The sequence below is a fragment of the Chinchilla lanigera genome, unplaced genomic scaffold, assembly GCF_000276665.1.
Source record: "Chinchilla lanigera isolate Chin_1 unplaced genomic scaffold, ChiLan1.0 scaffold00041, whole genome shotgun sequence".
Lineage (NCBI taxonomy): Eukaryota > Metazoa > Chordata > Mammalia > Rodentia > Chinchillidae > Chinchilla > Chinchilla lanigera.
In genome coordinates, this window is record NW_004955442.1 from 14,021,516 (window position 1) to 14,033,490 (window position 11,975).

The 11,975-nt window shown below is 42.5% G+C and overlaps 1 pseudogene; it reads right to left on the bottom strand.

The window, feature by feature from the left end:
- LOC106149286 overlaps positions 1-1,196 on the bottom strand; it is a 6,606-nt pseudogene extending 5,410 nt beyond the window's left edge.
- Positions 1,197-11,975: the final 10,779 nt, after the last annotated feature.

An 11,975-nucleotide genomic window follows, 5' to 3' on the forward strand; every position in this document is an offset into this window, starting at 1 on the left:
CTCCCTCTGGATTTTGTAGCTTGCCTCCACCACCTCTCTGGCAACTTTGCTGCTATGTCAAAATCTACTTCCTTTAAAAAATAATCTTGGTGCTTGACACAGCCTTGATCTGACAGGACTTTGCATAGTTCTAAAAGCCCTGGTTCTCTACCCCACACTTGCAGAGATGCTTGCAGGCAGCCGGTGTTGACATGTGGAATGCCAGCATGGCTTTTTTTCTTCTGCATGCCAATCACATAAAATGCATTCCCTTCAAACTTCACTTTGCAGACATCTGGCCATTTTATCAGGTGGGATTTCTTATTTCCCTGGAATATCATAAAGCCTACAGCAGTGAATCCCAAAACTGCTGTCGTTGCTGTAGAATCCTTGCATGGGTGAGGAACCACCCTGTAGGTTTCCAAAGTGTGAGCTTTCAGGAGTGGATTAAACTCAGCAACAAGTGGGCTCTGGTCTCTTAAGTTCATTTTTATGAATTTCCATGATTTTTCTTTCCAGCTTCTGTGACTGCTTGGGGAAGTCTCAAACTTACTGACACAATTCTCAAGATGCTCATCAGGATCATAATCACCCAGCTCAGCTTGAATGATACAGGCACCTAGGTAGGCAGCATTGGAAAACGAGCACAGCAGTCAACCATGAAAAATATTACATTTTATTTGTAAATACAAAAGGTACCTTGTGAACTCTTCTTTAGTCTTTAAGGGTTTGTGTGGGTAGAATTTCACTCTAAAGCACATGGTGTATGGTGGACGAGATTTCATCTGCTTGGAGATGGACTTGTTAGGTTCAAGCTAGTGCTTCTGCTTCTCTGGGTCCACACAGCAAGTGTCAGAGTAGTCCTTCTCCAGTAGGCTGCAGTATTTGCATATATGGTGGATAAGAAACCACCCTTTAGCTGGGTGTGGTGATACACACCTGTAATCCCAGCGTTTGGGAGGCTGAAGCAAGAGGATTGCTATGAGTTTGAGGCTAGACAGGGTTACATAGTGAGTTTAAGACCAGCGTGAATTACAGAGCAAGACCTTGTCTCAAAAAATAAATAAATAAATAAATAAAAAAAATAAAAACAGGAAACTTCCCTTTAGTCTACGGCTGGATGTGGCAGGAGATCTCCGAGTCATCCAGCAGCTGGATGGTGCGTTTCATCTCTGGCTAAGTGATTTGGCGCTGGAGCTCCGAAAGTGGATCATCTTCAAGGTCCCAGGAAACGAACACGCACCGCTGAGTGGGGCGGCAGCAAGCTAGGTGGGCATATCTCTGCCACACACCATCCAACCTATGTGCCTCCTCCATTAGATAACTTTTTGATATAACACCAAGGCACAATCCATGAAAGAAAGAATAAACTGAATGTCATTAAAATTAAAAATATTTGCAACAGATGGTCAAGAGAATGAGGAAACAAGCCACAGAATGGGAGAAGTTATTTGAAAAAGACACATCTGATAAAGGACCAATGCACAAAATGCACAGATTCTCTAGGAAAACAAATTACATGACTTTTAAAATGTGAAAAAGATCTGAGCAAACACTTTACTAAAGAAGACACAGATAAAAAGCATATGCAGAGATGTTCAACATCTTGTCACTAGAAAACTACAAGTTAAAATAGTGAGACACATACCTACTGGAAAGGTAAAAATACAGAAACACTGGTAACATCAAACCTGGCAAGGATGCTAAGCAGTAAGAATTTTCATTGATAGCAACTTAAAATGGTACTGTTACCAGGTATCATAGAGACAGCAGTCTTTCCAGGCTCTTACCATCCTGTTGAAAGAATTGAATGGAACAATATGAAATACGAAAGCTTAACATTTATTAGGGGCAAAAGAAGAAGAAAAATAAGCACAAAAGAAGAGTTCAAGAAGAAAAAGTGCTCTGAAAAGAAGTGCTCTGCAGAGTGAGAGTGGGCCAATTAAAGTAGGAAAAGACGCGTGCCCTGTAAGGTGCCACACAGGGCAGGCTGGTGAAAAGACTCATAGCAGCCATGAGATAATGACATCATCTTTTATATCCCCTGCTCTGACATCAGAGCTAAGCTGTCCCATCAAAAATTCACTTGAGCTCATGTCACAAGATTGGTATCACGTGCAGGGCTCTGCTTGCTCTTGTGCCAGAATTGAAGCCAACATTCCTTGATTGGTATCAGGTGCAGGGCTTGGAAGCTGTTCTGTGCATGTCCTGAAACTCAGTGATTAACAAGTCTCTGTGATTGACAGGTCATGACCAATTGTCTAGCTACTGTACTGTGCCCTAATTGCCTGCCTCGTACAGCTGCTCTGGAAAAGCTTGGTGTTTCAGAAAATTAAACACACTTACTTGCCTCGTCCCTCACAGCTCTCGATGTTTCTGGGGGAAAAACAGTGAGAGGATTGAGGAATGAAGACAAGAGACAAAGCTGTGGTCAGGTGAAGCCCTCTCTCCAGATGGGTGAAAAGGAACTGAACAAAAACTGTAGAACCTTTATTTATACACTCAAGAGGTTGATGTCAATTTCAGCGTCTCTGCCTAGCAACCAGTTTGCAAACTGGAAGAGCTTGTTTACATGGTTTGAGTAGCTCCCCTCTTCCTCCAGCTTGGTCTTAGTCCTGCACACCTGTGATTAATTTCCAGCTTCAGCCACTCTCTACACTTACTAGACAAAAAAGTAGTGGCTGTTGATATTTCCCAAATGAGTTGAAAACTTTTTTTTTTTTAATTTGAGACAGGGTCTTGCTATGTAGTTCAGGTTGATCTTGTAGCCCAGACCGGCCTCAAACTCATGACAGTCCTTCTGCCTCAGCCTCCTAAGTGCTGGGATTACAGGCATGTGCCACCACGCTCAGCTAAACTGAAAATTTATGTCTGTGCAAAAACCTGCACATGAGTGTTTACAGCAGCTTTATTTATAAATGCCAAAGTTTAAAAGCAACAAATATACCCTTCAATAGGTGAATGAATAAACAGTGATATGTCTAGACATTATTCAGCACTAAAAGGAAATGAATTGTTAGGATATGGAAAGACATACAGGTTCATTAAACTTAGCATATTACTAAATAACAGAAGCTAATGTGAGTCAGGCATAGTGGCACATGCCAGCACTTTGGGAGGTGGAGGCAGGAGGGTCACAAACTCAAGCCCAGCCTGGGCAAATTAGCAACTTAGTGACAACCTGTCTCAAAATTTTAAAAATTTCAAGAAGGGCTGGTGATGTAACTCAATGCAAGGTCCTAGGTTCAATCACTAGTACAAAAACAAACACCTAATGTGAGCAGGCTACATATTAGACAGTTACACAACTATATGGCATTCCAAAGGGCAAAGTGATAAAGACAGATTGCCAAGGAGCGGAGGTGAGGGAAGGATGACTAGGCGGAATATAGATTTTTAGGGTTATGAAACTATTCTTCATGATACTATAAAGGTAGATGTATTTGATTATATATTACTCCAAACCTGTAATATGTACACCAAGTGTGTTAACTACATTTCTCTTATTTCTGAGACACAATACCTGACAACCAAAATTAAGGAAGGAAAGGTTTATTTAGCTCACAGTTTGTGGAGGTTTCAGTCCATAATCAGCTGGCCCCAAGGCAGGGTGGCACATGTCAGAGGGCAACAGTTCATGGCGGTGAAAGACAGCAGAATCAGCAAGAGAAAATGGGGGAGGAGCAGCAAAGAACAAGCCTCTTTCCCTCCCTTATACTGTATGCAGGTTACCCACCCTAGGGTAGGTGTAGCACTCACACCCATAATCCCAGCACTGGACCATGAACCAATCATAAACTCTAGAAGCCCATCCTATGATTGTATGAGGCTTTGGGGGGACATGTAGACACAAACCATAACACAAAGGGTGAACCCTATGCAATCTATGGACTTTGAGTGATGACGTCAGTTTATGTTGTTGAGAAATACACCATTCAACTGGAGGATATTGCTAGTGGGAGAGGTAATGAGTGTGTGGGGGGGTGGAGGGTTATGCACCATCTACTTAACTGTTTGAATATAAAACTGCTCTTTAAAGTATTTTTAAGTTTCTTTTAAAATAGGTATATGTTTATGATACCTAACAATTACATTCATCATGGAGAATTTGATGGGTTTCTGCCCATAGAAAATTCTGCCAAGCCATCATGGCAGCTATCCAGCATGGCATGAGGGCCCAAAAAGACGTGTCCCACTCAAACTGACTTCGGCCTTCTTCCTCTCCCACCTGACCACCACTTTCTGTTTTCTTTCGCCCATGTGTGTCCACCCTTTCCCAACTGGTGCCTGTAACGTCACCTAAACTGCTCCCATATACTCCACCCCCAACCTAGCCCAATATATGCTTTGTTCCCAGTTTCCTCCCTCAGAGGGTCCTTGCTTTTCTTAGCTGCCCTCCCGTGCCCGGCAATAAAGGCTTTTTAAAATCTTTGTTCTGTCTCTCACTCACTCCAAACCTAACAGAATTGGTACATATACATATTGCAGTCCAGGCTGCCCTTGAATTCACTATGTAGCCAAGGCTGGCCTTGAACTTGTGGCAATCCTTTTGTCTCAGCCTCATGAGTGCTGGGATTACAGGCATGTACCACCACACCTGGCTGCACCTTAATTATTTTTACTTTTCCTTACCTTTGTTGTAGTCCTATTTCCCCCCAAGGAAAGTCTATTTTTACAAAAAAAAAAAAAAAGTCATTTTGAGACAGAGTCTTACTATGCAGTTTGGGCTAGTCTTGAACTAACTTTGTAGCCCAGACCAGCCTCAACTTGCAACAATCCTCCTGCCTCAGCCTCCGCAGTGCTGGGATTATAGGTATGTCCCACCACGCCAGGTTTATTTTTACAAACTATTAGCAGCCTGCCTCAATTTAGGGTATAAATGAACTAAGAAGAAAACTGAAGGTTATCTATAGAGTGAGTCCAGCTGATGGAGCGAGTTGAAGCCAATCTAAGGAACTAAACATGAGAACTAGGGTGCTCTTGAAACTTCACAAATGGAATAGTGATAAGGTGTGGTGTTGCAGGAAAATTAATGCATTTGTAGCATAGATGTGAGGAGGTAAAGATTTTGGGGGGTCTGCCTCCCCAAAGACACGTCTCTGTGTCCAACATTTCCCATGTCCCTCTTGCCAGTGTCTCTTACACCCCTTTAAGCCTGACAGGTTAGAGCATGGGAATGTTCCTAGGTCCCAGACTCTGTTCAGGGACCAGAAGTGAGATGTGAAGGCATGACTGCCAATTAACTCTAAGCAGTTACCTAAGGATTGGAGTCTTTATTAACAGATCATCCATAAGGCATTCCTGGCCCTTGAGGAGAGAGATCACAATTCTGTTCAGAGTGATGGCACTTCCCAAGATGCCACTGCCCGAGTCTCTGAGGCGCTAATATGAGTGGTCAGGGTGGCAGCAGCATGGAGGTCTGGGAGGCTGTCTGAAAGAATGGGTACTAACAAGTAACCCAGGGGAGCTGATTTCTAAAGGCTGTCCCACACATGTATGGACAAATATTGGCTTTCTTCTTGGAGCTGTCAAAGGACCTTGTATTTAAACTAGGAACTAGGAAACTGCAATCTCTGTGTCTCCTTTGATACTTTTTTTTCTTTTTTAATAAGATCATTCTGTGTAGCCCAGGCTGGCCTCAAACTCGTGGCAGTCCTCCTGCCTGAGCCTCCCAAGTGCTGGGATTACAGGCATCCACCACCACACTTGGTTCCTTTTCTACATTTCAAGACAACCGCTTCCTGTCATTTGCTTTACATAACTGATCTTTCAAAGGGGACCGGTGATGCCTACACGTTGCTCCTATTGGGAATGTCATGATAGGTGAGATCCTGTAAGGTAACCTTTGAATATGAAAGAGGTACCAGGGTTGGCAGCTTTTTAAATCTGCTTGCAGATGACTCTTTGCATGGCAAGTGTTAGAAAATATTAACACAGCATTTGCTAAAACGGTTGAATCTTCTATAAGGTACAGAAGACACTACACAAGTGTTTGCATTGACTTTGGAGGAATATAAATCTATCTGGTGAGGCCCCTCCAAGAGAGAAGCCCTGTGTCATTGCTAGAAGGAAGACACATGGCTTCCAGCTCAACTCAGCCAGCAATATCTAGCCGGGGTATCTGAAGCTTCCACCTTCTAATCTGTGAAACAGCTATGCTTGTGCAATCACTTGAGTGGCTATGTGGTGTGGACGAAAGGGCATTTCATTGAGTCAAGTAATACAGGATCCAGTTTTGTTCTGCCAAATCAGTTTTCTGTCCCCTGTAATGATGAAAGTAATAGCTAGGCTAACATCGCTCAAAATGGTGCTCCATGAAATGTTCTGAAAGATGTACCACAAACACATACCCCTTTCAAATGTCAAGTAAGGCCACCGAATACAGCATATTTACACTCCTCTGCCCCTTGAATTTTACATTGTACAAATACAAATGCTCCCAGAAATCTCTCTATTTAAAAAAATATTGTCTTCATCTAACCCATTTTAACCAAATTTCTATGGGTGTGGAATTTTTTTCTCAATGTGCTTCTGTACATCTCAGAGTATTATTCTGAGTACCATTTTAGGTCCCACCAAAGGAACCAGATTTCTATGTAGTATACTATAGTATTTCTCTATTTAGTCTCAATGTTGAGAATCTCAGAGGGAGAAGAGATGTCACATGCATGCAGGGCCCCTAGGTCTACACGAGAATTCAGGTCTGCTACTGGGATGCCCTGAGTGGCAGACACTGTAGAGATGGGTGCTGGTGGAAGAGAAAACCTGGGCAGAGGCACTTTTCCCAGGGTGTACGTGGAATCTGGTCTCTCTTTTTCAGAATAAAGGTCTCTAAACTCTAGGCTTGAATGCTCGTGCAGCTGAAATGATGGCCTTAGAAATTTATATCCCTCACAGATGAATTCCCAGTGAGGTCCTTCACAGGAACTACATGTTCTGTTCTTCCATCTCTCCTGGTTAACTTCAAGACCAGTATCACTTATAGCCATCACATCTGTGTAGCAACTGTTGGGAGTGGCTAGAGCTGGAAACTGGTCATATTGTGTGAGGGCAGGACAGAGCCAGGGCACCTCAAGTAGTCAAGCTGCCTCAGTCTGGAGGAAAACATCCTGCCTGGACAATTAGTCATCAGTCACTAGGCAACATTGTCTTGTGACACTAACCTCGCAAAAGTATGAAGGCCCCAACTGTTGTTGTTCAGTCCTCTTTCCCATCCCATAAGAGGCCTCCACCTGACCTCTATCTTGTTTCTTGTATTTTCTAAATCCCCTTGCTGTTTTCTCCCAGGGAACCACTGAGAGACCAACGAGTCCCAACAAACAACAGACACCTGGAGGGAGATCCCTGAGCAACTAACGCTAATGCTCGGGTGTCTGTCCCCTGGGATACAAGGCTGCATAAAAGGGACAATCTTGTCCTCCTGACACATTTAAATAGGGGATGAATAGACAAAAACTAGTAAACAAACCAATTAATTCTAAGTTGTTTGAACACACTATGAAAGGAATAAATAGTGTTCAGAATAAGAGCAGATGAACTTGTACCAGAGGGAAAGACAAGGGAGGCAGAAGTTACTGGGTTAATACTGTCAGGCATAAGCCTTGTGAAAGTTTGGGTTTTAAACTGTAGGGGCGCTGGGTGTGGTGGCACACACCTGTAATCCCAGCACTGGGGAGGCTGAAGCAGGAGGATCATTGCAAGTTCGAGAGACTGGCCTGGGCTACAAAGTGAGCTCAGGGCCAGCCGGGATTGCACAGCGAGACCCTGTCTCTAAAAAGACAAAAAAAAAAAACCACCAAAAAAAAACCAAACCACAAAAAAACTGTAGGGGCTTTGGAAAGATTCAAGAGAAGCCTGTAGAGGCCTTCTTAACTCAAATTAAGACTGGAAATATGCATTTCTCCTTTAAGGAGGATAGTTTTGAACCCAGACAAGGCTTACTTACCACAGTGAAAGAAAGGAATTGTTTTAAAAAACTTCCTGACATTAATAATGTATCATTTTTGTCTTTGTGAACACTAAAGATCCTTTACTTTCTGATTTCAAAAGCTTGAAACAATTCAGTTGTTTGTGTAAGTCATGGGCAGATGCCTCCTATGAAATTATGATGCTGGAAATATTATTTTTATGAGTGTTACAAAACTAAGAACAACTTCCTAAGTTTTTTCTTAAAGGAGCATTGTATCTAAACAAGTCTTATTTCTATGGTAACAGAGAAAAGATTGGTTCAACTTGAGATTTATCATTCAAACTATGGTTAAAATAAATAATTGATAGTTTTTCTAAATTTGAAATACAATGCAAAAGCTAAATTCTTTTCATTAAGGGGGGGGACTGCATTTGGTAACGTGCAGGAGTTTGATGAATCATACACGGCAGAATACTTATAGACGCACGACCACAGGAAGTATTTCAGTATTGCCCCCATAACATTGCCAACTGGAGGATGCATCCATGAAGGAAACCTATACATATACAGTACCAAGTGTGTTAGATGCTTTGATGTCCCAGCAAACCTACACAAAGAAGTATGAAGTCATCAGTGTGGCTGGGCACGGCGGCAGATACCTATAATTCCAGTTATTCAGGCAGCAAGTTTGAGGGAAGCCTGAGCAACTTAGCAAGACTGTTTCAAAATAAAAATTTTTAAAAAGAGCTGGGGACGTAGCTCAGTGTACAGCACTTGTCTAGTCTTTGGAAGCCTTGGTCCAGTTCTCAGAACCACAAAACAGTAAGACCTACAAATGGCACAGAACGGATTGTCCTTTTGTGAAAGGCGTGGTGACACACGCGTGTAACCCCAGCACTCAGGAGGCTGAGGTGGGAGGATTATTATTGTGAGTTCCAGACAGCCAGAAATGCATAGTGAGTCACTGTCTCAAAAAGACCAAAAAAAAAAAAAGAAAGAAAGAAAGAGTAGCAACAGAAGGCAGTTCAAAACCACACACAGGTATAAGCCAGGCCCCCACCCCTGCCAGCACAAAAGGGGAAGGTGGGCTCCACTTTATGGACAAGGTTCCAGACCAAGGCTGACATAGAGCAGGTGAAGCTGTCCTACAGAAAGGTAGGTCCTGCAGATCCCCTCTCACTGAGGGCCCAAAATTAGGTTGTGAGACAAAGGGAAAGTGAAGAAACCAAAGCCCCAGATAAAGTGGTAGAAGCAAGAAAAACAGCAGTTGTCTTCCAAGCAGCTTCCTGGGGGAGGGGGGAAACTAAGGGAAATAAGACAGAAGCTCACTTCAATCAGCCGGTTGAACAATATAAGCAGAAACTGTTCAGACCTTGTAAATGTGCAGAGGAGCAAATGGTTTGCTAGCTGATGCAGCTGGCAGCCTGGGTAAGAAGCTGGGTGTGCACTTCCTAATGAAATGCAGACTACCTCCCCAGTCCACCTCTGAGGGCAAGAACCATGAGGGGCCCCTCCCTTTGAGAGCCTCCTTGAGCTATGTACTTCTGAACTTGGGTCCCTTTCTAGTGCATAGTCCGTCACAAAGAAATACCCCCCAAAAGTCATGACAAGAACTAGGTATAGTGATCCTAGCACTGGGGAGGCTGAGGGAGGCAGATCACTGCAAGTTCAAACCCATCCTAGGGTACACAGGGAGTTCAAGGGCACCCTGGACTATCTAGTGAGTTCAAGACAGCTTGAAGTACATGATGAGACCCTGTCTCTCAAGAAAAGAAAGTCACAATGCTACTTGCATACAGTCTTATCTACATTATTGGGTGAAGTTGTGTCTATGATTATTACATTTTTGTATTCTCTGATTCTCAAACAGAAACAATTGTAAAAAGCATTTTGGAGCACTGAATTTCTTTTTGGAGTATTGAACTTTTAAGATTCTTAAGATTTTGTTACGCATCCTCTAAATGAGAAATTGTGTGACTTTTTGAACAACAGACTTGCTTCTTTTTAAAATTATTTTTATTAGACTGTCTTATTTCTAAAAAAAAAAAAGTCACAAGTGTGGAAAAATTTCAGTTGACAAAAATATGGTTATACTTATGTGTTAGGTTTCTATCGTTATAACAAATACCTGAGATAATCGACTTACAAAGGGAAAAGTTCAAGTCCACGATTGGCTGACTGTTACTTTCATGTCTGTGACTAGGTAATACATCATGGTGGGAGTACAGGGTGGGGCAAAGTTGCTTCCATTATGGCCAAGGAATAAGAGGAAGTTATTGGGGTTCTACTACCCTCTTCAAGGGTATACCCCCAACAACCCCAAAACCTTCCAGTGGGCTCTACCTTTAATTTTTTTTTAATCACTTCCTAATAGCATTGAGCTGAGAAGCAAGCTTTAATTAACACATGGGTCTTTGGGGGATAGTCAAGATCCAAACTACATAAATTTCTGTGGAGTCTTACTGAGGAGAAAAATAAAAAACAAAAACCGAGAAAATGGTACGGGCAAAATTTCAACACTTCCCACTTCAGAGGGAAAGAACCTGACTCACACTGGGAAAGCTTCAGCAAGTAATTCACTCTATGCATTAGCAAGTCCCCAAGAGAAGAGTAACAGAGGCAGCCTGATCAATTACACAAGTAAGAACCTTCCAGGAAGTGCAAGAGTTCAGTAAACACTTTAGTATTGAGTCAACAAATGTTTAGAAAGTCTTTTATGGAGTCCAGTGTTTTGTACACCCACTATCCATCTGGATATAACAGGATGTTTGGCATTTGTACTCCCAAATTGTCCAGAGAAATTAAACACTGTTCTCATTCATTCTAACAGCTGATAGAAAACCTAGTGCCAGGCATGGTGGTGTGTGCCTGTAATCCCAGCACTCAAGAGGCTGAGGCAGGAGGATTGCTACAAGTTTGAGGCCAGACTGGGCTAAAAAGTAAGTTAAAGGCCAGCCTGAACTGCACAGTAAAACTCTATCTCAAAAAGACAAAAAACAGGAGCGAAGTGTGGTGGTGCATGCCTGTAATCTTACCACTCGGGAGGCTGAGGCAGGAGGATTGTTGCAAGTTCGAGGGCAGCCTGGGCTACAAAGTGAGCTCAAGCCCAGCCTGAACTGCATAGTGAGACCCCGTCTCAAAAAAGACAAAAAACAAAACAAAAAACCCCAAGGCTAGGAGTTTTAGTTGAAATTTGATTCTAAGTTCTCTTGTCCTTCCATTCAAGTTAAAAGATCCCTGAGTTTCTCATGATCAGCTTGAATTCCCAAAGTCTGTTTTATGGCAAGGAAAACTCTAGGTATAGGTCTGGAACAGGCCTAATTTATAGGTTACTTTGACCAGTATAAGAGAGGAGCGGTCTAGATTGGAACAGTAATAAACTTCTCAGAAATAACATTGGAGTAAGACTGCTATCTGAACAAACTACAAGGTAACCTTCTGGTTTGTACTAGAAATCATCTGGCTGTTTATAGAGGTCATATTTATAAGAGCTTTAGTACTCATTAAGGATGAGCCCAGGGCTGTTTTTTTTAGTAATTTTTTCTTATTTCTGTAACAAAGTTGAAATCTCTTCTTCCAAATTCCATACAAAAGACATTGTAAGACTGTGCAACTTCTCACTGGCTTAAGTCAGGACTTTCCCAGTGAGGCTTCTCACTTGGGAACTACAACCATCCTACTCCTGTTTTCCTGCCTAAACTCTCCTCTCTTCACTAGTCCAGACAAGTTTGCTTTTGCTCTATGCCTTGATGTTTTCTGAGGCATGACTCACAAAAGGCATGACAGAGGCAGTTACCAATATCAGCACTGAGGAAAGGAAAACATCAGCTACCCTCTCCCTAGCCCAAATCTCAATAAAAACGCCTGCATGACATACTGGAGCGCAGAGACAAAGAACCTAACCTTGGGAGCTCCTAAGCGTTTCCAGTTCAGTCAAGCACCCAGAGGAAGCGGGATCTCTTCTGATAGCCAAAGTCCAGGTGGAATGAAAAGGAAAATTTCCTAAGCTCAAGAAGTGTAGCCACCTTCAGCTGGCCTCATCTAAGCTCTCTCTCAAGCTAGGTCAGAAACGAATAGCACCAATGTC